This window comes from Oncorhynchus clarkii, chromosome 3 (assembly GCF_045791955.1).
Source record: "Oncorhynchus clarkii lewisi isolate Uvic-CL-2024 chromosome 3, UVic_Ocla_1.0, whole genome shotgun sequence".
Lineage (NCBI taxonomy): Eukaryota > Metazoa > Chordata > Actinopteri > Salmoniformes > Salmonidae > Oncorhynchus > Oncorhynchus clarkii.
This window is the reverse complement of record NC_092149.1, coordinates 14,548,032-14,572,630: the sequence shown is the minus strand read 5'-3', so window position 1 is coordinate 14,572,630 and position 24,599 is coordinate 14,548,032. Positions and strand designations below refer to the sequence as shown.

Here is a 24,599-nt window from a genome sequence, read left to right as displayed (position 1 = left end):
CTAACTCCTAACCCTTACCCATAAACTAAACCTAGCTCCTAACCCTAACCCATAAACTAACCCTAACTCCTAACCCTTACCCTAACTCCTAACCCTTACCCATAAACGAACCCTAACTCCTAACCCTTAACCATAAACTAACCCTAACTCCTAACCCTTACCCATAAACTAACCCTAACTCCTAACCCTAACCCACAAACTAACCCTAACTCCTAACCCTTACCCATAAACTAACCCTAAACCATAAACTAACCCTAACTCCTAACCCTTACCCATAAACTAACCCTAGCTCCTAACCCTTAGCCATAAACAAACCCTTACCCATAAAATAACCCTAACCCATAAACTAACCCTAACTCCTAACCCTTACCCATAAACTAACCCTAAACCATAAACTAACCCTAACTCCTAACCCTAACCCATAAACTAACCCTAGCTCCTAACCCTAACCCATAAACTAACCCTAGCTCATAACCGTTACCCATAAACATAAACTAACCCTAACTCCTAACCCTTACCCATAAACTAACCCTAACTCCTAACCCTTACCCATAAACTAACCATAGCTCCTAACCCTAGCTCCTAACCATAACCCATAAAATAACCCTAACTCCTAACCCTAACCCATAAACTAACCCTAACCCATAAACTAACCCTAGCTCATAACCCTTACCCAAAAACATAAACTAACCCTAACTCCTAACCCTTACCCATAAACTAATCCTAACTCATAACCCTTACCCATAAACTAACCCTAGCTCCTAACCCTAACCCATAAACTAACCCTAACTCCTAACCCTAACCCATGAACTAATCCTAACCCATAAACTAACCGTAGCTCCTAACCCTTACCCATAAACTAACCCTAACTCCTAACCCTTACCCATAAACTAACCCTAACTCCTAACCCTTACCCATAAACTAACCCTAACTCCTAACCCTTACCCATAAACTAACCCTAGCTCCTAACCCTTACCCATAAACTAACCCTTACCCATAAACTAACCCTAACCCATAAACTAACAATTACCCATAAACTAGCCCTAACTCCTAACCCTTACCCATAAACTAACCCTAGCTCCTAACCCTAGCTCCTAACCCTAACCCATAAACTAACCCTAGCTCCTAACCCTAACCCATAAACTAACCCTAGCTCCTAACCCTTACCCATAAACATAAACTAACCCTAACTCCTAACCCTTACCCATAAACTAACCCTTACCCATAAACTAACCCTAACTCCTAACCCTTACCCATAAACTAACCATAGCTCCTAACCCTAACCCATAAACTAACCCTAGCTCCTAACCCTAACCCATAAACTAACCCTAACTCCTAACACTTACCCATAAACTAACCCTAACCCATAAACTAACCCTAACTCCTAACCCTTACCCATAAACGAACCCAAACTCCTAACCCTTACCCATAAACTAACCCTTACCCATAAACTAACCCTAACCCATAACCTAACCCTTACCCATAAACTAACCCTAGCTCCTAACCCTTACCCATAAACTAACCCTAGCTCCTAACCCTTACCCATAAACTAACCCTAACTCCTAACCCTTACCCATAAACTAACCCTAGCTCCTAACCCTTACCCATAAACTAACCCTTACCCATAAACTAACCCTAACCCATAAACTAACCCTTACCCATAAACTAACCCTAACTCCTAACCCTTACCCATAAACTAACCCTAGCTCCTAACCCTAACCCATACACTAACCCTGGCTCCTAACCCTAACCCATAAACTAACCCTAGCTCCTAACCCTTACCGATAAACATAAACTAACCCTAACTCCTAACCCTTACCCATAATCTAACCCTTACCCATAAACTAACCCTAACTCCTAACCCTTACCCATAAACTAACCCTAGCTCCTAACCCTAACCCATAAACTAACCCTAGCTCCTAACCCTAACCCATAAACTAACCCTAGCTCCTAACCCTAACCCATAAACTAACCCTAGCTCCTAACCCTTACCCATAAACATAAACTAACCCTAACTCCTAACCCTTACCCATAAACTAACCCTTACCCATAAACTAACCCTAACTCCTAACACTTACCCATAAACTAACCCTAACCCATAAACTAACCCTAACTCCTAACCCTTACCCATAAACTAACCCTAACTCCTAACCCTTACCCATAAACTAACCCTTACCCATAAACTAACCCTAACCCATAACCTAACCCTAACTCCTAACCCTTACCCATAAACTAACCCTAGCTCCTAACCCTAACCCATAAACTAACCCTAACTCCCAACCCTTACCCATACACTAACCCTAGCTCCTAACCCTAACCCATAAACTAACCCTAACTCTTAACCCTTACCCATAAACTAACCCTAACTCCTAACCCTAACTCATAAACTAACCCTAGCTCCTAACCCTAACCCATAAACTAACCCTAACTCCTAACCCTTACCCATAAACTAACCCTAACTCCTAACCCTTACCCATACACTAACCCTAGCTCCTAACCCTAACCCACAAACTAACCCTAACTCCTAACCCTAACCCATAAACTAACCCTAACCCATAAACTAACCCTAGCTCCTAACCCTTACCCATAAACATAAACTAATCCTAACTCCTAACCCTTACCCATAAACTAACCCTAACTCCTAACCCTTACCCATAAACTAACCCTAGCTCCTAACCCTAACCCATAAACTAACCCTAACTCCTAACCCTAACCCACGAACTAATCCTAACCCATAAACTAACCCTAGCTCCTAACCCTTACCCATAAACTAACCCTAACTGATAACCCTTACCCATAAACTAACCCTAACTCCTAACCCTTACCCATAAACTAACCCTGACTCCTAACCATTACCCATAAACTAACCCTAGCTCCTAACCCTAACCCATAAAATAACCCTAACTCCTAACCCTAACTCATAAACTAACCCTAACCCATAAACTAACCCTAGCTCCTAACCCTTACCCAAAAACATAAACTAGCCCTAACTCATAACCCTTACCCATAAACTAATCCTAACCCATACACTAACCCTAACTCCTAACCCTAACCCATGAACTAATCCTAACCCATAAACTAACCGTAGCTCCTAACCCTTACCCATAAACTAACCCTAACTCCTAACCCTTACCCATAAACTAACCCTAACCCATAAACTAACCCTAACCCATAAACTAACCCTTACCCATAAACTAACCCTGACTCCTAACCCTTACCCATAAACTAACCCTAGCTCCTAACCCTAACCAATAAACTAACCCTAGCTCCTAACCCTTACCCATAAACATAAACTAACCCTAACTCCTAACCCTTACCCATAAACTAACCCTTACCCATAAACTAAACCTAGCTCCTAACCCTAACCCATAAACTAACCCTAACTCCTAACCCTAACTCATAAACTAACCCTAGCTCCTAACCCTAACCCATAAACTAACCCTAACTCCTAACCCTTACCCATAAACTAACCCTAACTCCTAACCCTTACCCATACACTAACCCTAGCTCCTAACCCTAACCCATAAACTAAACCTAACTCCTAACCCTAACCCATAAACTAACCCTAACCCATAAACTAACCCTAGCTCCTAACCCTTACCCATAAACATAAACTAATCCTAACTCCTAACCCTTACCCATAAACTAACCCTAACTCCTAACCCTTACCCATAAACTAACCCTAGCTCCTAACCCTAACCCATAAACTAACCCTAACTCCTAACCCTAACCCACGAACTAATCCTAACCCATAAACTAACCCTAGCTCCTAACCCTTACCCATAAACTAACCCTAACTCATAACCCTTACCCATAAACTAACCCTAACTCCTAACCCTTACCCATAAAATAACCCTGACTCCTAACCCTTACACATAAACTAACCCTAGCTCCTAACCCTAACCCCTAAAATAACCCTAACTCCTAAACCTAACCCATAAACTAACCCTAACCCATAAACTAACCCTAGCTCCTAACCCTTACCCAAAAACATAAACTAGCCCTAACTCCTAACCCTTACCCATAAACTAATCCTAACCCATAAACTAACCCTAACTCCTAACCCTAACCCATGAACTAATCCTAACCCATAAACTAACCGTAGCTCCTAACCCTTACCCATAAACTAACCCTAACTCCTAACCCTTACCCATAAACTAAACCTAACCCATAAACAAACCCTAACTCCTAACCCTTACCCATAAACTAACCCTAACTCCTAACCCTTACCCATAAACTAACCCTAGCTCCTAACCTTTACCCATAAACTAACCCTTACCCATAAACTAACCCTAACCCATAAACTAACCCTTACCCATAAACTAACCCTAACTCCTAACCCTTACCCATAAACTAACCCTAGCTCCTAACCCTAACCCATAAACTAACCATAGCTCCTAACCCTAACAAATAAACCAACCCTAGCTCCTAACCCTTACCCATAAACATAAACTAACCCTAACTCCTAACCCTTACCCATAAACTAACCCTTACCCATAAACTAACCCTAACTCCTAACCCTTACCCATAAACTAGCCCTAGCTCCTAACCCTAACCCATAAACTAACCCTAGCTCCTAACCCTAACCCATAAAATAACCCTAGCTCCTAACCCTAACCCATAAACTAACCCTAGCTCCTAACCCTAACCCTAACTCCTAACACTTACCCATAAACTAACCCTAACCCATAAACTAACACTAACTCCTAACCCTTACCCATAAACTAACCCTAACTCCTAACCCTTACCCATAAAATAACCCTAGCTCCTAACCCTAACCCTAACTCCTAACCCTTACCCATAAACTAACCCTTACCCATAAACTAACCCTAACCCATAAACAAACCCTAACTCCTAACCCTTACCCATAAACTAACCCTAACTCCTAACCCTTACCCATAAACTAACCCTAGCTCCTAACCTTTACCCATAAACTAACCCTTACCCATAAACTAACCCTAACCCATAAACTAACCCTTACCCATAAACTAACCCTAACTCCTAACCCTTACCCATAAACTAACCCTAGCTCCTAACCCTAACCCATAAACTAACCATAGCTCCTAACCCTAACCAATAAACTAACCCTAGCTCCTAACCCTTACCCATAAACATAAACTAACCCTAACTCCTAACCCTTACCCATAAACTAACCCTTACCCATAAACTAACCCTAACTCCTAACCCTTACCCATAAACTAGCCCTAGGTCCTAACCCTAACCCATAAACTAACCCTAGCTCCTAACCCTAACCCATAAACTAACCCTAGCTCCTAACCCTAACCCATAAACTAACCCTAGCTCCTAACCCTTACCCATAAACATAAACTAACCCTAACTCCTAACACTTACCCATAAACTAACCCTAACCCATAAACTAACACTAACTCCTAACCCTTACCCATAAACTAACCCTAACTCCTAACCCTTACCCATAAACTAACCCTAGCTCCTAACCCTAACCCTAACTCCTAACCCTTACCCATAAACTAACCCTTACCCATAAACTAACCCTAACCCATAAACTAACCCTAACTCCTAAACCTTACCCATAAACTAACCCTAGCTCCTAACCCTTACCCATAAACTAACCCTTACCCATAAACTAACCCTAGCTCCTAACCCTTACCCATAAGCTAACCCTAGCTCCTAACCCTTACCCATAAACTAATCCTAACCCATAAATTAACCCTAGCTCCTAACCCTTACCCATAAACTAACCCTAACTCATAACCCTTACCCCCAAACTAACCCTAACTCCTAACCCTTACCCAAACTAACCCTAACCCATAAACTAACCCTAACTCCTAACCCTTAACCATAAACTAACCCTAACTCCCAACCCTTACCCATAAACTAACCCTAGCTCCTAACCCTAACCCATAAACTAACCCTAACTCATAACCCTTACCCATAAACTAAACCTTACCCATAAACTAACCCTAACTCCTAACCCTTACCCATAAACTAACCCTAACCCATAAACTAACCCTAACTCCTAACCCTTAACCATAAACTAACCCTAACTCCCAACCCTTACCCATAAACCAACCCTAGCTCCTAACCCTTACCCATAAACTAACCCTAACTCCTAACCCTAACCCATAAACTAATCCTAACCCATAAATTAACCCTAGCTCCTAACCCTTACCCATAAACTAACCCTAACTCATAACCCTTACCCATAAACTAACCCTTACCCATAAACTAACCCTAACTCCTAACCCTTACCCATAAACTAACCCTAACCCATAAACTAACCCTAACTCCTAACCCTTAACCATAAACTAACCCTAACTCCCAACCCTTACCCATAAACCAACCCTAGCTCCTAACCCTAACCCATAAACTAACCCTAACTCCTAACCCTAACCCATAAACTAATCCTAACCCATAAATTAACCCTAGCTCCTAACCCTTACCCATAAACTAACCCTAACTCATAACCCTTACCCATAAACTAACCCTTACCCATAAACTAACCCTAACTCCTAACCCTTACCCATAAACTAACCCTAACCCATAAACTAACCCTAACTCCTAACCCTTAACCACAAACTAACCCTAACTCCCAACCCTTACCCATAAACCAACCCTAGCTCCTAACCCTTACCCATAAACTAACCTTTACCCATAAACTAACCCTAACCCATAAACTAACCCTTACCCATAAACTAACCCTAACTCCTAACCCTTACCCATAATCTAACCCTAGCTCCTAACCCTAACCCATAAACTAACCCTAGCTCCTAACCCTTACCCATAAACATAAACTAACCCTAACTCCTAACCCTTACCCATAAACTAACCCTTACCCATAACATAACCCTAACTCCTAACCCTTACCCATAAACGAACCCTAACCCATAAACTAACCCTAGCTCCTAAACCTTACCCATAAACTAACCCTAGCTCCTAACCCTTACCCATAAACTAACCCTTACCCATAAACTAACCCTAGCTCCTAACCCTTACCCCTAAGCTAACCCTAGCTCCTAACCCTTACCCATAAACTAACCCTAACTCCTAACCCTTACCCATAAACTAACCCTAACCCATAAACTAACCCTAGCTCCTAACCCTTACCCATAAACTAACCCTAGCTCCTAACACTAAACCTAATTCTAACCTTAACACTATTTCTAACCTTAACCCTGAACCCCCAAGAAATAGCATTTGACCTTGTGGGGACTAACAAAATGTCCCCAGTTGGTAAAATGTTTGTTTGTTTACTTTTGTTGTGGGGACTTCTGTTCTCTCTCTCTCTCTCTCTCTCTCTCTCACACACACACACACACACACACACACACACACACACACACACACACACACACACACACACACACACACACACACACACACACACACGCAAGCACGCGCGCACATGCACACACATCTTGTGCTTATACAGTTGAAGTTGGAAGTTGACATACACCTTAGCCAAATACATTTAAACTCTGTTTTTCACAATTCCAGACATTTAATCCTAGTAAACATTCCCTGTCTTCGGCCAGTTAGGATCACCACTTTATTTTAAGAATGTGAAATATCAGAATAATAGTAGAGAGAATCATTTATTTCAGCTTTTATTTCTTTCATCACATTTCCAGTTGGTCAGAAGTTTACATACACTCAATTAGTTTTTGGTAGCATTGCCTTTAAAGTGTTTAACTTGGGTCAAATGTTTCGGGTAGCATTCCACAAGCTTCCCACAATAAGTTGCATGAATTTTGGTCCATTCCTCCTGACAGAGCTGGTGTAACAGAGTCAGGTTTGTAGACCTCCTTGCTCGCACACGCTTTTTCAGTAATGCCAACAAATTTTCTATAGGATTGAGGTCAGAGCTTTGGGATGGCCACTCCAATACATTGACTTTGTTGTCCTTAAGCCATTTTGCCACAACTTTGGAAGTATGCTTGGGGTCATTGTCCATTTGGAAGACCCATTTGCGACTAAGCTTTAACTTCCTGATGCTGCCACCCCCGTGCTTCGCGGTTTTGGAGCAGTGGCTTCTTCCCTGAGCGACCATTCAGGTTATGTCGATATAGGACTGGTTTTACTGTGGATATAGATAATTTTGTACTTGTTTCCTCCATCATCTTCACAAGGTCCTTTGCTGTTGTTCTGGGATTGATTTGCACTTTCTGCAGCAAAGTACGTTCATCTCTAGGAGACAGAATATGTCACCTTCCTGAGCGGTATGACGGTTGCGTGGTCCCATGGTGTTTATACTTGCATACTATTGTTTGTACAGATGAACATGGTACCTTCAGGCGTTGGAAATTGCTCCCAAGGATGAACCAGACTTGTGGAGGTCTACAATTTTTTTCTGCGATCTTGGCTGATTTCTTTTGACTTTCCTGACTTTCATGCATGATGTAGATGTCCTAACCGACTTGCCAAAACTATAACCAACTTTACAAACAAGTTTTAATGACTCCAACCTAAGTGGATGTAAACTTCCGACTTCAACTGTATACACATCTGTTACACATCTGTTTTGACTTTCACTTCTCCCTTGTATGCTGTGCAAGTTTGAGTTTATGTATTATTGTGTCCTGTGTGTGTGTGTGTGTGTGTGTGTGTGTGTGTGTGTGTGTGTGTGTGTGTGTGTGTGTGTGTGTGTGTGTGTTTGTGTGTGTGTGTGTGTGTGTAATGTACACTGACGTATATCAAGCCAGAGTAGTATCTCTCTCTGAGGTTGTGTAGGACGGAGGCTTCGTTGAGACAGGTGAGGTCAGCCATGTCCTCCACCTTACTGAACCTGGGAGGATTCATCCTCTGGACCTCCTCCCTGGACAGGGTCAGCTTCCTCTGGCTGTCTGTTAGCTCCACCTCCACCTCATCCCCTCGCTCCTGACGGATACTGGCAGACTGGAGGGTTGGGGTGGGGGGAGTGAGAGCGAGAGCGGGGAGAAAGGGGAGGAGATAGGGAGATGGTAGAGGAGAGATAGAGGCGGGGGAGAGAGGGAGGCAGGGAAGAGAGAGCGAGAGGTAGGGAAGAGAGAGAGAGCGGTGGGGAAGAGAGCGAGAGCGGTGGGGAAGAGAGAGAGAGGGTAGGGGAGAGATAGAGGCAGCGGGAGAGAGAGGCATGAAAGAGAGAGAGAGGTGGGGGAGAGAGAGAGAGAGAGAGAGAGAGAGAGAGAGAGAGCGAGAGAGAGAGAGAGCGAGAGGGAGGCAGGGAAGAGAAAGAGAGAGAGAGGTAGGGAAGCGAGAGAGAGAGGGAGGCAGGGGAGAGAGAGAGAAAGAGGTGGGGAAGAGAGAGAGAGAGAGAGAGAGAGAGAGAGAGAGAGAGAGAGGGTTTGAGAAGGGACAGAGGTTAGTTAGAAACTGATCCAGGAAACATCAACTAACAGCACAAGACATGACAAGCCATAACACATGGTACACATGCATAATAATAACACATGATAATAACACATGGTACAAATGCATAATAATAACACATGATAATAACATATGATACAAATGCATAATAATAACACATGATAAGAACAATTGGTACAAACGCATAATAATAACACATGATAATAACACATGGCACAAATGCATAATAATAACACATGATAATAACACATAGCACAAAAGCATAATAATAACACATGATAATTACACATGGTACAAATGCATAATAATAACACATGATAATAACACATGATACAAACGCATATTAATAAGACATAGTAATAACATATGATAATAACACATGGTAATAACACATGGTAATAACGCATGATAATAAAACATGGTAATAACGCATGATAATAACACATGGTGCAAACGCATGATAATAGCATATGGTAATAACGCATGATAATAACACATGGTAAAGGCGCATGATAATAACACAAGGTAATAAGACATAATAATAACGCATGACAATAACAATTGGTACAAACGCATAATAATAACACATGATAATAACACATGGTACAAATACATAATAACAACACATGATAATAACACATGGTACAAACGCATAATAATAACACATGATAAGAAGACATGGTACAAATGCATGATAATAACACATGGTAAAGGCGCATGATACAAATGCATAAAAATAACACATGATAATAACACATGATAATAACACATCACAATAACGCAATAACAATTGGTACAAACGCATAAAAATAACATATGATAATAACACATGATACAAACGCATATTAATAAGACATAGTAATAACATATGATAATAACACATGGTAATAACACATGGTAATAACACATGGTAATAACGCATGATAATAAAACATGGTAATAACGCATGATAATAACACATGATAATAACACATCACAATAACGCATGATAATAACATATGGTAATAACGCATGATAATAAGACATGGTACAAGTGCATGATAATAACACATGGTAAAGGCGCATGATAATAACACATGATAATAACAATTGGTAAAAACGCATAATAATAACACATGATAATAACACATGGTACAAATGCCTAATAAAAACACACGATAATAACACATGGTACAAACGCATAATAATAACACATGATAATAACACATGGTACAAATGCATGATAAGAAGACATGGTAAAAACACATGATAATAACACATGGTACAAATGCATAATAATAACACATGATAATAACACATGGTACAAATACATAATAATAACACATGATAATAACAATTGGTACAAACACATAATAATAACACCTGATAATAACACATGGTACAAATGCATAATAATAACACATGATAATGACACATGGTACAAATACATAATAATAACACATGATAATAACACATGGTACAAATGCATGATAAGATGACATGGTAAAAACACATGATAATAACACATCACAATAACGCATAATAATAACACATGGTACAAACGCATAATATTAATACATGATTATAACAAATGGTACAAATACATAATGATAACACATGATAATAACACATGGTACAAACGCATAATAACAACACCTGATAATAACACATGGTACAAATGCATAATAATAACACATGATAATAACACATGGTACACATGCATAATAATAACACCTGATAATAACACATGGTACAAATGCATAATAATAACACATGATAATAACACATGGTACAAATACATAATAATAACACATGATAATGACACATGGTACAAACGCATAATATTAATACATGGTACAAACGCATAATATTAATACATGATAATAACAAATGGTACAAACGCATAAAAATAACACATGATAATAACACATGATACAAACGCATATTAATAAGACATAGTAATAACATATAACACATGGTAATAACGCATGATAATAAAACATGGTAATAACGCATGATAATAACACATGATAATAACACATCACAATAACGCATGATAATAACACATGGTGCAAACGCATGATAATAAGACATGGTACAAATGCATGATAATAACACATGGTAAAGGCTCATGATAATAACACATGGTAATAACACATAATAATAACACATGATAATAACAATTGGTACAAACGCATAATAATAACACATGATAATAACACATGGTACAAATGCATAATAATAACACACGATAATAGCACATGGTACAAATGCATAATAATAACTCATGATAATAACACATTGTACAAACGCATAATAATACCACATGGTACAAATGCATAATAATAACTCATGATAATAACACATTGTACAAATGCATAATAATAACTCATGATAATAACACATTGTACAAACGCATAATAATAACACATGATAATAACACATGATACAAATGCATGATAAGAAGACATGGTAAAAACACATGATAATAACATATGGTAATAACGCATGATAACAAGACATGGTACAAATTCATGATAATAACACATCACAATAACGCATGATAATAACACACGGTAATAACGCATGATAATAACACATGGTGCAAACGCATGATAATAACACATGGTACAAACACATAATAATAACGCATGATAATAACACATGACAATAACGCATGATAATAACACATGGTACAAACACATAATAATAATGCATGATAATAACACATGACAATAACGCATGATAATAACACATGGTAACAAACACATAATAATAACGCATGATAATAACACATGATAATAACACATCACAATAATGCATGATAATAACACATGGTGCAAACGCATGATAATAACATATGGTAATAACGCATGATAATAACACATGGTACAAATGCATGATAATACCACATGGTAATAACACATGATAATAACACATGGTAATAACGCATGATAATAACGCATGATAATAACACATGGTACCAGAGCATGATAATATCACATGGTAATAACACATGATAATAATGCATGATAATAACACATGATAATAACACATTGTACAAACACATGGTGATAATGCATGATAATAACGCATGATAATAACACATGGTAATAATGCATGATAATAACACATGATAATAACGCATGATGATAACACATAGTAATAATGCATGATAATAACACATGATAATAACACATGGTTCCAGAGCATGATAATATCACATGGTAATAACACATGATAATAATGCATGATAATAACACATGGTAATAATGCATGATAATAACGCATGATAATAACACATGGTAGTAATGCATGATAATAACACATGGTAATAATGCATGATAATAACACATGATAATAATGCATTATACTAAGACATGGTACACACGCATGATAATAACACATGGTAATAATGCATGATAATAACACATGGTACTAATGCACGATAGTAACACATGGTAATAATGTATGATAATAACACATGATAATAACACATGGTAATAACACATGATAATAACACATGGTAATAACCCATGGTAATAATGCATAATAATAACGCGGTATACTAAGACATGGTACAAACGCATGATAATAACACATGATAATAACACCAGGTAATAATGCATGATAATAACGCATGATAATAACACATGGTAATAATGCATGATAATTCCAAATTTAAAGGCACTCGCACATCTGAGTAATCTTTTTTTGCAGGTGCATGGCAACAGTTGAACAAGATGAAGGAAAAAAGAAACCGCACACTGCTCTTGATAGTATCACTGATCTTTAATAAGTTTACGTATCAGCCTCACGGCCCTCGTCAGAGCTTTCGTGAATTTCTTAAAATTAGCACCCTTATGTAGACCTGGCCCCACCCACATCTGTTCCACGCATGGAAAGGGGTTGGAGGCGAAGGAAAAACAAATAAGTGCTACCAAATATAACAATATGCATTTCATAACTATTTGAATAAAGTGTGTAAATAAGACGTATTAAACACGTCTGTAAAACCACAATGAGAACATAGCAAGCTTTCATTAATCATTGGGTACATTGTACAAAAAACACCAGAGTAATCTGAAATAGAGACATAATTCATATTCAAATTCACAACATAGCATACATAGGCATTTCATCATTAAGTCCTTTAGGAAATAATGTCTGGAGGGTGAAAATCCAAAAACATTCTCTTTTACTCAGAGTATTATTAATATCACCTCCCCTCTGTTCTGCTCTGTTCTGCTCTGTTCTCCTCTGCTCTGCTCTGTTCTCCTCTGTTCTGCTCTGTTCTCCTCTGTTCTCCTCTGTTCTGCTCTGCTCTGTTCTCCTCTGCTCTGTTCTGCTCTGTTCTCCTCTGTTCTGCTCTGCTCTGTTCTCCTCTCCTCTGTTCTCCTCTGTTCTGCTCAGTTCTCCTCTGCTCTGCTCTGTTCTCCTCTGTTCTGCTCTGTTCTGCTCTGTTCTCCTCTGTTCTGTTCTGCTCTGTTCTGTTCTCCTCTGTTCTGCTCTCCTCTGTTCTGTTCTGCTCTGCTCTGTTCTGTTCTGCTCTGCTCTGTTCTCCTCTGTTCTGCTCTGCTCTGTTCTCCTCTGTTCTGTTCTCCTCTGTTCTGCTCTGCTCTGTTCTCCTCTGTTCTCCTCTGTTCTGCTCTGCTCTGTTCTGTTCTGCTCTGCTCTGTTCTCCTCTGCTCTGTTCTCCTCTGTTCTGTTCTCCTCTGTTCTCCTCTGTTCTGCTCTGCTCTGTTCTGTTCTGCTCTGCTCTGTTCTCCTCTGTTCTGCTCTGTTCTCCTCTGTTCTCCTCTGTTCTGCTCTGCTCTGTTCTCCTCTGTTCTGCTCTGTTCTGCTCTGTTCTCCTCTGTTCTGTTCTGCTCTGTTCTGTTCTCCTCTGCTCTGCTCTGTTCTCCTCTGTTCTGCTCTGTTCTCCTCTGTTCTCCTCTGTTCTGCTCTGTTCTGCTCTGCTCTGTTCTCCTCTGCTCTGTTCTGCTCTGTTCTGCTCTGTTCTCCTCTGTTCTGCTCTGCTCTGTTCTCCTCTCCTCTGTTCTCCTCTGTTCTGCTCTGTTCTCCTCTGCTCTGCTCTGTTCTCCTCTGTTCTGCTCTGTTCTGCTCTGTTCTCCTCTGTTCTGTTCTGCTCTGTTCTGTTCTGCTCTGTTCTGTTCTCCTCTGTTCTGCTCTCCTCTGTTCTGTTCTGCTCTGCTCTGTTCTGCTCTGCTCTGTTCTCCTCTGTTCTGCTCTGCTCTGTTCTCCTCTGTTCTGTTCTCCTCTGTTCTGCTCTGCTCTGTTCTCCTCTGTTCTCCTCTGTTCTGCTCTGCTCTGTTCTGTTCTGCTCTGCTCTGTTCTCCTCTGCTCTGTTCTCCTCTGTTCTGTTCTCCTCTGTTCTGTTCTCCTCTGTTCTCATCTGTTCTGCTCTGCTCTGTTCTGTTCTGCTCTGCTCTGTTCTCCTCTGTTCTGCTCTGCTCTGTTCTCCTCTGTTCTGCTCTGCTCTGTTCTCCTCTGTTCTCCTCTGTTCTGTTCTGCTCTGCTCTGTTCTGTTCTGTTCTGCTCTCCTCTGTTCTGCTCTGTTTTTAATGTTTTTTATTTCACCTTTATTTAACCAGGTAGGCTAGTTGAGAACAAGTTCTCATTTGCAACTGCGACCTGGCCAAGATAAAGCATAGCAGTGTGAACAGACAACACAGAGTTACACATGGAGTAAACAATTAACAAGTCAATAACACAGTAGAAAAAAAGAGAGTCTATATACATTGTGTGCAAAAGGCATGAGGAGGTAGGCGGATAATTACAATTTTGCAGATTAACACTGGAGTGATAAATGATCTGATGGTCATGTACAGGTAGAGATACTGGTGTGCAAAAGAGCAGAAAAGTAAATAAATATAAACAGTTGGTGAGGGAGATAAAAGTCTCCAACTTCAGCGATTTTTGCAATTCGTTCCAGTCACAGGCAGCAGAGAACTGGAACGAAAGGCGGCCAAATGAGGTGTTGGCTTTAGGGATGATCAGTGAGATACACCTGCTGGATCACGTGCTATGGGTGGGTGTTGCCATCCTGACCAGTGAACTAAGATAAGGCGGAGCTTTACCTAGCATGGACTTGTAGATGACCTGGAGCCAGTGGGTCTGGCGATGAATATGTAGCGAGGGCCAGCCGACTAGAGCATACAGGTTGCAGTGGTGGGTGGTATAAGGTGCTTTAGTAACAAAACGGATGGCACTGTGAGTAGAGTATTGGAAGCTATTTTGTAGATGACATCGCCGAAATCGAGGATTGGTAGGATAGTCAGTTTTAGTCAGTGACCGGCTCGGAAACCAGATTGCACAGCGGAAAAGGTACGGTGGGATTCGAGATGGTCAGTGACCTGTTTGTTGACTTGGCTTTCGAAGACCTTAGATAGGCAGGGCAGGATGGATATAGGTCTGTAACAGTTTGGGTCCAGGGTGTCTCCCCCTTTGAAGAGGGGGATGACTGCGGCAGCTTTCCAATCCTTGGGGATCTCAGACGATATGAAAGAGAGATTGAGCAGGCTGGTAATGTGTTCTGCTCTGTTCTGCTGTGTTCTGCTCTATTCTGTTCTGTTCTGCTCTGTTCTGTTCTTCTCTGTTCTGCTCTGTTCTATTCTGCTCTGTTCTGTTCTGTTCTGTTCTGCTCTGTTCTGCTCTGTTCTGTTCTGCTCTGCTGTGTTCTGCTGTGTTCTGCTCTATTCTGTTCTGTTCTGCTCTGCTCTGTTCTTCTCTGTTCTGCTCTGTTCTATTCTGCTCTGTTCTGTTCTGCTCTGCTGTGTTCTGCTGTGTTCTGCTCCATTCTGCTCTGCTGTGTTCTGCTCTGTTCTGCTCTGCTGTGTTCTGCTCTGTTCTGCTCTGCTCTGCTGTGTTCTGCTGTGTTCTGCTCTGCTGTGTTCTGCTCTGTTCTGTTCTGCTCTGCTGTGTTCTGCTCTGTTCTGCGCTGCTCTGCTGTGTTCTGCTGTGTTTTGCTCTATCCTGCTCTGCTCTGCTCGGTTCACCATTTACTTCTGCCTGGCACACACACCCGCATTCTCAGAATATGACTAACCACACACTTAAAATATGAATGTAGAATGACGACTGTGTGTGTGACTGTGTGTGACTGTGTGTGTGTGTGTGTGTGTGTGTGTGTGTTACTGCGGCCTCTTTAACATTAGGAGGCAGAAGGAGTGTATTGTTCTATTCATAGAGCTCCATATCAGAACAGCAGAGAAACAGAGAGAGATACCCTGTATAGACATACTATAGAGTAGAGCGCCCATTGGAACCCTGTCACATTGTCGAACACAAAGAGCCTTGGAACACAGTGGAAACTGGGACACAGCAGAACAGAGAAGAAGAGAGTGATCAAGGAAAAGGATAAAGGATAGAGGTGGAAGTGTTCTACAAGTGATGCCACTTCTCATAGAAAGACAAGGTTTAGAATGCAACATGTAGAGCTGAGTGACGTAGATCAGAGGGCAGTGTGGCTCCAACAGAGAGATAGAGCCCTGTGACTAAGCAATGTGAGAGAGGACAACTAGAAGCCCTAGTTCACTGCAGCACTGACAATAGAAGGAGACTAGAATAGAGTTGGAAGTACAGATAAGCATCGAAAGACAAGGAAGTTATACCAACACTGTGAAATAGCATCTTAGAGAATGCTAGATCAATGAATTACCATTCCATTGTCTTGAGAAAAACACTGTTCTCTTTTCCACACCTGTCAAACAGGCACACGCCTGGAGCTAATTATTCACCTGTATGAGGACTATTCAGAGTTCTGCAGATAGAAATGCAACAAATAGATCATTACAATGATTATGACATGGTATGGATTCATCTCAATTGAATGCATGGTGTGCTTATCTGCTATGTAATTGTCAATGTCGTGCTCAACTGCACAGGACTGATGGACCCAGGGAGGCCTGTGCTTTGCCCCATGGTAGGGCAAGAGGTGGGCAACTCCTTGGAGCGCAGCAGTGCACACAGGTTTTTGTTCCAGCCCAACTCTAAAACACATGCTTCAACTAACAATGCCCTATATTGACGACCATGATTAGTTGATTAGTTGAAAAACTCGCCCCTCCCCCTAACCTCACCACCGGCTGCCCTCCACCCTGACCACGCCCATTGGCCCCGCCCAGCCCAATCACCTCAAAACCGTGCTTCTCGGATGGAACCCAGACGAGCCTCTTTGCCGCCCAATCAGCTTGGCTGGAGGCGGAGAATACGTGGCCAGTGGGGGTAGAGGAAGTGGGCGAACCTGGCACCGCCCCTGTGGACAGGAAGCGGGTGACATCATTGGCAACACCGCCCCCTGACGGCCTGGACATGGTGCTGCTGGCAATGAGAGAGAGATAGAGAGAGAGATAGAGAGAGAGATAGAGAGAGAGAGAGAGAGAGAGAGAGAGAGAGAGAGAGAGAGAGAGAGAGAGAGAGAGAGAGAGAAAGAAAGAAAGAAAGAAAGATGGGTAATGGGAAGGAGAGAAAGAAAGAGAGAAAGAGAGAGAGAGAGAGAGAGAGAGAGAGAGAGAGAGAGAGAGAGAGAGAGAGAAAGAAATAAAGAAAGAAAGAGAGAGAGAGAGAAAGAAAGAACGAAAGAAAGAAAGAAAGATGGGTAATGGGAAGGAGAGAAAGAAAGAGAGAAAGAGAGAGAGAGAGAGAGAGAGAGAGAGAGAGAGAGAGAGAGAGAGAGAGAGAGAGAGAGAGAGAAAGAAATAAAGAAAGAAAGAGAGAGAGAGAGAAAGAAAGAACGAAAGAAAGAAAGAAAGAGAGAGAGAGAGAGAGAGCGAAAGAAAGAAAGAAAGAAAGAAAGAAAGAAAGAGAAAGAAAGAAAGAAAGAAAGAAAGAAAGAAAGAAAGAAAGAGAGAGAGAGAGAGAGATGGGTAATGGGAAGGAGAGAGACAAGAGACAAGAAAGATAGTGTTAGACATTTTCTCACTAAGTCACATTGTCATGTGTGTGGACTGAATAGTAGATGAAAATCAGAGCAGTGTATTTCACTGATCATGCATGCGAGTGTGAGTGAGTGGAGGAGGACTGCCTAACTATCAGACATTGACAGTGATGTGATCCCTCTCAAGAGAGCAGTAGTAGACTAGAAAGTACACACACCAAACACACACACACACATAATGCACACACACACAGAAAATGAGAGCAGTAGGACCACACAGCCCAGATACAGTCCCGATAGTCAGAGATGGCATAATTGAAAGACAGAGCAAATCAAGGAGACAGTCAGGGTGGAAGAGAGAGAGATGGATGGAGGGATGCAGGGGGATACAGCAACTGACTCGGTAAAGTGACATGACATTCAGAGCTTAGAGAGAGAAAGAGAGAGAGAGAGAGAGAGAGAGAGAGAGAGAGAGAGAGAGAGAGAGAGAGAGAGAGAGAGAGAGAGAGAGAGAGAGAGAGAGAGGGAGAGAAAGGGAGAGAGCGAGAGAGAGAGGGGGCGGCCTAGTGGTTAGAGCGTTGGTCTAGTAACCGAAAGGTTGCAAGTTCAAATCCTTGAGCTAACAAGGTACAAATCTGTCGTTCTGCCCCTGAACAGGCAGTTAACCCACTAGGCTGTCATTGAAAATAAGAATTTGTTCTTAACTGACTAGCCAAGGTAAAAAAGAAAGAGAGAGAGACATTGTACATTATATATAATATGACATTTGTAATGTCTTTATTGTTTTGAAACTTCTGTAATGTTTACTGTTAATTTTGATAGTTTATCTCACTTTTGTATATTATCTACCTCACTTTCTTTGGCAATGTTAACACATGTTTCCCATGCCAATAAAGCCCCTTGAATTGAATTGAATTGAGAAAGGGAGAGAGAGAGAGAGAGAGAGAGAGAGAGAGAGAGAGAGAGAGAGAGAGAGAGAGAGAGAGAGAGAGAGAAAGAGAAAGGGGCAGAGAGAGAGAGAGAGAGAGAGAGAGAGAGAGAGAGGGAGAGAGAGAGAGAGAGAGGCAGAGAGAGAGAGTGAGAGAGGAGGGGAGGTCTACTCCACAGTTGGCTGATATTACTGTATTATCATAGCAACAGTACTAAGATTAGGTCACACAGAGACACAGAGGACCTTATACAGTCCAGTGCACTCTGCTGGAGTCACGAGTCAACCACTTCTAGTAGTCAAACACTGTGGGACAAAGACAGCTCTATATCAACATGTACCTCCAATCCCTGGCTTTAACAATCAAATCCTCCATGATGGGTGTGATTGTAAGGGAAGTACTGTGTGTATTAGTAGCCATTGAGTAGTGAAGCTGAGTCTGCCATATAGGCCATTTCTCAGAAGTCTCTGAAAACTAGTATGGATTGATTTAGTGATTGGTCTGAGGGTGTCAATCATCTATAGACTGCTTGTTTATATCTTTATTGGCTCCTAAAGGACACTGATATTGTCTACCCCAATAAATGACAACTCATCATTTGGATTGAAGCAGAACCCCTCTGCATACAGTACATAAAGTGAGTCTGAGTGTCAACCCGACCCAAAACACAAGGTCTGTTGCTGTCTGTCATCACAGATAAGGTGTCTACTCTTGAGGAATGTCCTCTACCCAGACCGCCCTGATTCCTCCCATGTCTTTCTGTCTGTGTCTGTCCCTCTGTCTCTGGCCTGGGTAGGTCTACATCTGCACTGACACCTACTCCTGTCTGTCTGTCATACTGTGTACACACAGCAGATTACTGTTGATGAGTCACTCCAAACAGAGAGACAGAGTGCAGTTTCATTACTGATGAGAGAAGGAAGATGAAGGATGGCCAGAAATAGTCATCAGATATCCTGAGGCATTCCTTATCATCTGTTTATACATGTCTGTCTGTATTTATCGTTATAACAAAAGCTTATAGCACATCTGAACAAGGCTGTCTTTAGGCGTCCATCACTGACTGACCAGGCTACTGTAGCTCACTCAGCCAGGTGTCTAAAACCTAATAAGACCATTTATTTTTTCCATAGCAACACTAAACTAAGCACACTCCCCAATACACCACCACAGTGCAGTATTAAAGACAATACTTGCGGGGTTTGTGTGGAGGTCAATGCGGGGGTGCGGGAGGAATGTGTGTGTGTGTGTGTGTGTGTGTGTGTGTGTGTGTAAGTGGTGGGGGGGGGGGGGGGGGGGGCATGGTAACGCCTTTTCTTTACGCTTAAATTTGAGGAAAAAAGCCGAGTGTTGTGGCAGCGGTGACATTGTGACTCAACCACCGCCTGAAACTGTCGCTGGTAGACAGACACACTAGCAAGCTCCCCCATCCAAAATATTAGTGCGTCCGCTAACGGGAGCCATACGAAAGATTCCCATTCTACTACCTGCAACACCATACCACCCGACAAAAGCCATGAAGCCAAACGCCAACCACACCTCGAGCATGAGGTATGAATAATGATTAGAGGATTCGTTATAGCATATAGCCTAATGATAGACTCAATGGACCACATTAAAGAGAGCGCATGGAATTTAGCCTTACAGTTAGCTTTGGGGTGGTCAGTCACTAATGTGGGTTAAATAATAACCTAATAATAATATTAATAATAATAATAGGTTAATAATATGAATATCTTACGGATAAGAAGACATAATATCGTTATAATAATATACTTATAATAAACCCTTCATTAATAAAGCAACATAATTACAACTGCTTGCATTCTCTTGTCTAACAGCTTACAATATTTTCGGTTTGCTATGTGATCGTTTTGTACCATTCGTGGGCCTGCATGCTAACCGGAGGGCCAGGCAGCACGCCGCTGAAAGGTCCCCTATTGGGTGTAATTTAGACTAACCTAGCTAGGTTAGCAAGTAGCCAACACCAATGAAATATGATGCGTCGCCGTGCAGGATATTAGACTATCTACGACTGAATTAGAGTTGGCTATTGGTAACTAAATATCTCACCTTCACAATGTTCTCCGAGACGTGGATAAGTCTAGGGCTCGAGGAGGAATGAAATAAGGCGGGTTCTCCGTTTTTTCCTGACTTATATGAGGTGAGAGGAGCGTACCGCAAATGCGGCTTTTATCATTACACCGCTCTCTCAGTCGAAGCCGCACACACACATTCTACTGATCATAAAACAGACAGACAGAAGGGTGAGGGCGAAGCTCCGGCTTCAGGGCAGCACAGTCACTTCCTGTCTATACACCAATAAAACATAACTTACATTTAAGTCCCGCTTTATAAATATAGTCTTCGAATGAAAATCTACAACTGCTGTGAATCCCCGCCCATTGAATGAGACGATCCAGTCCAGCCCCTTCACTGGCACAGATACAAGCGACAACAAATGGGATCTTGAGAGATCCCAATTGCCACAAATCCTAACCAATCAGACAAAATATTGGGCAGTCCCATCAGTCTGACGGACGTGTAAAATGCACAATTGGAGTAAAGTAGCAGGTGCCCATACAGTTTTCTCGCGGTGGGGTAGGGAGATTTGCACGCTCTTTGTTGATGACAGCGTCCCTTGTCTGTCACTCGGAGTGGGACGGAATAGTCCCTAGACATTGATCTAAGGTCGGTTAAATGGTTAATGCTAGGTTTGGAGAAAGTACTAAGCTGATCTTAGACCTGTGCACAAGGACTGTCTATTGGAAAAGCCAGGCTACTAAAAGAGGTGACCAGATTCCTACTAACAGTTACCGTCTCCGAGTCTTAAGAATCCTGTGTTGATGTCTGGCTGGCGACCGCAGCTGCAACATGCTATAGTACTGCTCAAAGTGTTTTGCCATTTAAAGACAAAACCGGTGCACCAGTCATTGCTCATCAATTATTGTGATTATATGGGACTAGGTATTTTTCTAAAAATAGATAATTTCTGTTGCATCATTATTTTTTTTTAAATGTGTTTTTAGGTAATAAACATGTGATAACATATTCTATGTAGTTTACAAGCCTGCACACCTTGCACAGTAAAGACACAGTAATTAACTGTATTGTAATGGAGGCAGTCTTTTACAGATATTCAGGCCTACGTTGTGACCAACTACACCTTTCCATTCAGCAAAAAATAAATTAGACTTTTATTTGACAATGAGAGAATCTGAGACTCAAGTACAAAATAAACCAGAATTGACTCATATCAATCAATGTGTTTTATTTGCTCTATAGTGCCATTCTTTTTCACATGGAAGTGCTTTCTGCCACAAACAGTAGTGCTTTTTTTGTGATACAACATAGAAGGATGGGAAACGTATACAGTGGTATCTGTAGAAAAAAATAATAGAGCACAGCTAGTACCTGATTCCACTAACATACATCCCAACATACCTTGACCTGCAATATCACAATTTTATTCTGGAATCTAATAAAGCAACCAACCAGGAAGTCATCAAGTAATCCATCTGGCTATGTTGTTGTTGTGTGGGATGCGTAAAAAAAAAAGACTAACACAGAGGTCAGAGTCCTGGTGGTCAGGGTTCAAGTTACCCCCCCACAGGAAGTGGAGCAGACAGGACTGGCCATTCACCTATAAATAGAACTCGGTGGCCATGGAGACATAGAAAAATAAGGAAAGACACGGAAATTGAATAAATGTCAATAACACCAACTATAACCGATCAATATGGTTGTAAATCATATCATGGAATCTGCTTTAAAAGGTGAACTATCCATGTTTCCTGTTCAAAAGGTCAGTGTGTGTGAAGTGCTGCTTTCCATATACAGTATGTGACGTCTTAAAATGCCATTTCAATAGCCGTTTGTGTGCTTTTACAGTGCTTTGTATGTACGTAGTGTCCATAGTGTCAACTTACTTCTGTGCAAAGATGCAAGTCAAAGTTTCAGTTGTCTGTCCTTGTAGTAGGTAGAACATTACAGCCCTGTTGTGTCATCTAGTGGTCAAGACAATTGGTCAACACTTTACACTTTACATATCATGTAGATTCATGATATATTGTGCATGGTATCTGCTGGTAAGGTGCATAACCCAATGGTTTTGAATTGTAATACTGCAAAAGGAAACTGAATAGATTCTATTTGAAATAATGACTTAGTTATTATGTAATACCACACATGGCAGTTTAACTTAATGTAAAGTGTGACTAAATATTGTGGTAGTAGCGGCATAGAAGTTAGAAGTCTTCATCTCTCAATAACATCAGTATACATATTTCAGAAACCATCACTTTCAGAAGAGTTGCACGATTCAACAAAATAGACAGGCAATAAAAACATCTAATTTGAACATTGCAAATCTTGTGCTAGTTATAGAATAACACCATAGACTTCTTTTTGAAGGCACCGCCCAATGCATTAGTCTCCCACATGGTTAGACAGACACCAACCAAAGCAGAATCATAGAATTCAGGATTAGTCATCCATTCTAATTCTTTGAACAGAACCTCTCTCAGAGAACAGAATGTCACAGAAATTCAATTCCTCCTCAGGTGGTTTGCCAGTGCAGTTGTGAGCCCTCACAGTTTACAGTAAGAACAGGAAGATGTAGGGAGTGGTCAGGGAGGTTTTCCTTACGTAAATGTACTGCAGTGAAGTGACAGTTGTACGTTTCAGGTCCTCAGTACATGGTGGTCATGGCAGTCCAACAGGTTTACGGTCCATTTCCAGTCCCAGCTTAGGGTGCTCTGCCAAGGCCTGGACACTTCCAACAATGTACCTTAAAGGTAAACTCAGCTAAATGACGTTACCACGAGCAGCACTGCAGTTATTGAGATGAGTGAGACGCAGGACTTCACTTTCACAGTCACACACACACGGGTGAAAGTAGATGTCATTTCTTCCCAGTATGGGACCTCCTATGTTCACATGATCACACAATTACATATAGAATCTATTCATTCATTACATATAGAATCTATTCATTCATTCCATATAGAATCTCTATTCATTCATTACATATAGAATCTCTATTCATTCATTACATATAGAATCTCTATTCATTCATTACATATAGAATCTCTATTCATTCATTACATATAGAATCCCTATTCATTCATTACATATAGAATCTCTATTCATTCATTACATATAGAATCTCTATTCATTCATTACATATAGAATCCCTATTCATTCATTACATATAGAATCTCTATTCATTCATTACATATAGAATCTCTATTCATTCATTACATATAGAATCCCCTATTCATTCATTACATATAGAGTCTCTATTCATTCATTACATATAGAATCTCTATTCATTCATTACATATAGAATCTCTATTCATTCATTACATATAGAATCCCCTATTCATTCATTACATATAGAATCTCTATTCATTCATTACATATAGAATCCCCTATTCATTCATTACATATAGAATCTCTATTCATTCATTCCATATAGAATCTCT

The 24,599-nt window shown here is 40.9% G+C and overlaps 1 long non-coding RNA gene across 1 annotated transcript; it reads right to left on the bottom strand.

Moving 5' to 3' along the window:
* Positions 1-8,614: 8,614 nt before the first annotated feature.
* Positions 8,615-21,288, bottom strand: LOC139405741 (uncharacterized). The gene is made up of 3 exons (XR_011633906.1): positions 21,187-21,288; positions 17,442-17,628; positions 8,615-8,874 (listed from the first exon to the last, which is right to left on the bottom strand). It is a non-coding gene; the product is annotated as an uncharacterized lncRNA (long non-coding RNA).
* Positions 21,289-24,599: the final 3,311 nt, after the last annotated feature.